Consider the following 5,473-nt stretch of genomic DNA (forward strand, 5'->3'; position numbering starts at 1 on the left):
ATAATACTGAAGGTCAACTGTAATTGAAAAATAAAAAGAATATAAGTGCCAAAAGGGTATGGACATGTTGTTTTGCTCATCATTACATCCCCAGTGTTTAACAAATAGTAACACTCAATAATAGCTGTTTTTTTTTTTTTTTAAAGTGTAGTTCCAGTTCAGGTGAAATGTGGAAGTAATCAGGTGGAAATACTTCTAGTTTTAAGTGGCACTGCACACCTAAGCATGGATCTCAGAGGCCTGACCTTGAAATTCATAATAAGAAGTTTCTTAGTCTTCTCTCCCCTGGAGGGTATTTCTATGATATTCATTCTCCTTGCCCCCTCATGTTACTTGAGAAGTAGAATATTTTTAGGAAAATCTCATTTGCTCCCTCAAATTTCCCCTGAAGATTTGAAACTTGTATGGTAGTTTCAGATCTAGGAGTCAGGAGGCCTAGTTTTGAGACTTGACTCTATCGTTGATAGCAATGTGACTTTAGCCAAGTAATTAAAATATTGATCCTCAGTGTCCTCATCTATAAAGTGGGGGATAAGAACTAACCACCTGCTTCATGGAGCTATTGTGAAGACCAGCTGTAACAATAGAGCTGAAATACTCTTAGATAGTAAGCGATATATATATACAAGGTTTATCTTTTCTTCCTTCTTTTTTAAATAGTATTATCAAATGCTTTCTTCGCCACCCAATATGTTCAATAGTGTCTTCATTTGCCGTAATATGAGGGTGCTGTTAGATTTTTGCCGTCTCTGCCCATCCACTAACCTGCTGTGCTTGTGCTGTTCGCAGACAGGCACTAGGCTAATTTTGCAAACCAGACGTGTTGGGCCAAGGCAGGCCACTGCTTGAGGAAGCTGGGGAAGAACTCTCAGAGTAATTCCAGCTCATAGAATTTAAGTAACATTTAACCTGGAGTTCTGAAAGTGCACTTCTCAGAGAGCATTTTACGTTCATGGGCTCAACCTGACTATTTTGTTGTATCTACTTTTAGATTCTACTTCCAAATAACAATTATTTTGACATATCAAAGCTGGAAAGAAACAGCAGCTCTGGGACCAAAGCAAAGACCCTATTTCTAATTGGAAGTAGCCTATGTGTGAGGGAATATAAAGATGGAAAGACAGGGGCATTTCCTCAAGAGTTTATAGTCATTGTAAAACATGTGCAATTAAACATGATAAAAGGATAATCACTATATAGGGGTCTTATAGACCCTGTGCAGGGTAAGGATGGGGCTAAGGGTGGAGGAAGGTAGAAGAAATACAAAATGGGCCTTGGTGTGGGGTTAGGGAAGAGATACAGGAAAGGCTTTATGGGACATGAAGGTTGGAACAAAAGCATAGAGAAATTTACTATGGAATCTTCAATAAGAATGGTGGGGGTCTGTCTCCGTCTGACTTATTTCACTTAGCATAATATTCTCTAGGTCCATCCTTGTCATTGTAAATGGTAAGATTTCACTTTTCTTTATGGCTGAGCAGTACTGCATTATATAAATGTACCACAGCTTCTTTATCCAGTTGTCTACTGATGGGTATTTTGGTTGTTTCCATGTCTTGGCTATTGTGAATAGCAGTAAAGGTTTTGTAGGGTGTCAGATGGGCACTTGTCTTATTAGGGAGACCACTTCATGGATGGTGTAGATGCCTGACCACTGCAGTGCACACCTGCAGCTGAAGCTGAATAATATTGAATGTCAACTATAATATATATATATATATATATATATATATATATATATATATATATATATATATGTATATGGTCATGGGATGTGGAGTACAGCATAAGGAGCAGAGTCATTGGAATTTTAATAACTATAAGTGATGTTAAAGGGATAGTAAATGGGGGAGGGGTTATCACTTCGTGAGTGGTGTAAATGTCTAACTAATACATTGTTTTGTACACCTGAAACTAATAATTTTTTTAAAAATGGCGGGGGCCTGGATTTCCTTGGGAGGAGAAGCCCTACTCCATTGAAAATGTGATAAAGCAAGGGAAGGAGTGAAAGAAAGGACTGAAATGGATTTCTTCTTTAGTTGTGGAGAGGCAGCAACAGTCAAGGACTCTCACAACACAGACTACCTCGACTGGCAGAGACAGAGCTAGAGAGGGATGGGGGCTGTGCCATCCCTGGGACCACAGCCAAGGAACAACTTTGTGGTCTTGTCCTTCTAAAGAAATGTTCTTTGCTTTCTTATGTCGATAACTGTCTTGGCACCTTGAGCTAACATGGCTTTATGTAGAGTGTCTTATAGATATGAATATGAAGAAAGAATGAGTGTGTGTGCACTTGCACACGTAGGGTGGCACGGGCAGAAGAGGTGCTTAGAAAATACCATTTGCAAAACAATTTGCTATCAACTATTCAACAGATATTTGTTAAGCACTGACTGTGTACCGGGTATGGTGATAGGCTCTAGGCTCTAGGGAATACAGTCATGTTCAAGGCAGACATAAGCTGTGTCTTTAGTGAATTTATATTCTAGGTCCTAGACTCTACTAGGACTTCATGGCATATTGGCACTTGTCTGGTGGGCTAATCTAAAAGGTACAGTTTCATAAAAAAATCCCATTTCTTTGCACTGAGATGGAGCACTAAAAATTTAGGCTGTCATAAATGTGATTCACACAGCAAGCTGAAGCAAGATGCATAGTAATTGAGGCCACAAGGAGAGCTTAAAATGCCACTGATTCATTGTGCGCACAGGCATCCCAAGCCTGTGATACGATAAGAAAGCAAAATGGAGGCAGGCGGTAAGAGGAGCACATCACATTCCGCAGGAAATCAGGAGCTCCTCAGAGCTCGTGAACCACTCTTGTACAGCTGCTTCGTGTTGGGTGTTAGTTGAAATGTGAATTCAGGTAAGGATGGCGAGACAGGAGAGGGATAAGGACCCAGAAAGAGTCATGAAAACTTTGTCCCACCAGCAGTTATATGGAAGCCTCACCTAGTGATTTATTTTCCCCTCAGTTCTTTGATCAGGTGAGGTGGGTGTCTCTTAGTCAAATTATTCTATTAAAGCATGGAACTATGTATGTGTTATTTAGGATGGAAGGCAGGAGGCCACTTAGCTGATTTGAGGTTGAATCAGAGAAATGAGGAGCGAGAACAAAAGAAAAAGAGAGGTGTCAGTGGACCTTCCATTTATAGCCTCTGAGGGATTCCGGTATCACAGGCCCAGGACCATGGCAGTTAGAATTGTGAGTTTTATAACTTCCCTGTACTAGTTATTTGGTGTTATACCCGGTATGTTTCCTCATAGTTATTGGCATTAAAACTCTTAAAATGAAGAAGAGGTGTGTATTTTGCTTCAGAGGCAACAAGGATATTACATCATCCTCTGTAGCCATGGTTTTCCTCATCTTGAGGGGTTCCCCTGGAGAAAAGAGAAAGAATAGAGTGGGTAGTGGCTACTTTGAGAAGAAGGAAAATCAGGTTGTATCTTTGGGTCTGTTGCATGAAAGAATTTGAATTGGACTCTGGCTCCAGGCTGAGCCTGTGTGAAAACCCTGAAGCTGGTACTACCATATTTCCTCATGTATAAGACGCCCTCTTTTTCAAAAAATTTGGGGTCTAAAAACTGGGTGCATCTTATACAGTGGTTGTAGTGTTTTTCCTTGCATTTCCTGCTTTTTTTGAATTTTGCTTTTTTGTGATGAATAAAACTTGAGTTCAATAACTTTATGTAATACATTTTTTTTTCAAATTTCAGGCCCCCTAATTAAGGTGCGTCTTATACATGGGAGTGTCTTATACATGGGGAAATATGGTATATTTGGTTCTGGATTATATTTTCCTTCTTTTTTTTAAACAATTTTGTATGCTTTAATTTGCCTTTTGCCCTACTGTCTCAACATGACCAGATCCATCCTCTGCTTTTCTCTGTTCTAGTCTGTAACCCTGGGGAGGCTGACACTTCAGATTATCCCACAGGCTCCTTTGCTGTCTGGATTCCAGTTGGGTTTGGGTTATGGGAGGCAGCAGCTAGAGAATGGAGAGTGAGAGGAGAGAGAAACGAAGCATTTATTCCCTGCTTCTACTTCCTTTGTGCTCTGGGCCACGTCTTGTGGCACTGACTGTCGCTCTAGGACTAGCCTGTAGCATGGCTCCAGGTTTCACTGGGCTTTCCAAACGTGTCAGGTGACAGTGGCTTCTCACTCTTGATAATGTCTGGGTCCTCCACCATTCTTGCTGGTTCCTTTAACTTTGCTTATGCCTGTATAGATTATCCCTTCAATAATATCCGAGTGGGATTCTGTGGGCGTTATTCCATTTTCAACTTCCCATCACATCCGATCCATCAGCAAGTCCAGTCCATTCTACTCTAAAACATAGCTTATCTCATCACATACTTTCTGTCTCCAGTGCTACTCCCCAGTTCAAGTGGCATTAACTTCCAACAGATTCTGCAGCAGCCAATAGCCTCCAACCAGTCCCTCTGCTTCTTCCCTTGGACCATACAGTTTACTCTTTACACAGAGAGCACCCTTAACAACTCAAAGTCAGATCATGTCACTCTCTGCTCAAAAGTTTGCATTAAAACAAAATCACAGTTATTATCTTGGGCAACATCTGCACGTGGTAGTCCCTCTGCCCCACACCCTCACGCGCTTGGCTCCTTCTGATCATTCCAAGCTCAGCTCAGACTTGTTCAACGAGACCGCCTCTGGTCACTCCAGTAGAGCACCTTGGCCCTCCCCGGGTCATTCTGTAGCACATCATGTCATTTTATTTTTTCATGGAACTCATCTCCAGCTGATATTAGTGTCTTTATTTACTTCCTTCCTTGCTTAGCGTCTGGCTCTTTAACGAGAAGCTAAGATCTAGTAGCTTGCCTGTCTTGTTTACCACTGTGTCCCCAGTGTATAGGAGGGCCTGACCCGTGGTAAGTGCTCAACACACACACACACACACACACACACACACACACACACACGAGAAAGATTTACTTATCAGCATTCTTCTAAACATTTTGCATGGATTATTTAATTTAATCCTCACAACAGCCTAATTTATCAGGAACTATTATTGTCCTTGTTTTATAAATGAAGAAAATGAAACACAAGGAAGTTAGATCTAATTTGCCAAAGGATATATCCAATTAGGAAGTACCAGAGACAGGATTTGAGATCTGGCCGTCTGGCTCATAGGCCCATGCTCTTAACTGCTCAGCTATAGAGCATCTAACATTTGTTCAATACATTAATGAATACATCCCATCAGCTTATTCCATTTCATACTTGGACTTGAGAAAAAAAGGAAGCTATCTAATTTTCAAATATGGATGCATGTCTGACCCTTTGCTGAGAGGTTTTCTACCCCGGGAAAAAGGACACTCTGGGCCCAGGACAGGCAGGGAAACATAGATCTCTTTATTAAATACAAACTCTTTGGGAAAAGTTCCCAAAGAGCCTCGGAAGTGCTGAGCCTGGTAACAGCCAGCAGTGCGGCCTGGAACTCCACTGCGGG

This window comes from Hipposideros armiger, unplaced genomic scaffold (assembly GCF_001890085.2).
Source record: "Hipposideros armiger isolate ML-2016 unplaced genomic scaffold, ASM189008v1 scaffold_402, whole genome shotgun sequence".
Lineage (NCBI taxonomy): Eukaryota > Metazoa > Chordata > Mammalia > Chiroptera > Hipposideridae > Hipposideros > Hipposideros armiger.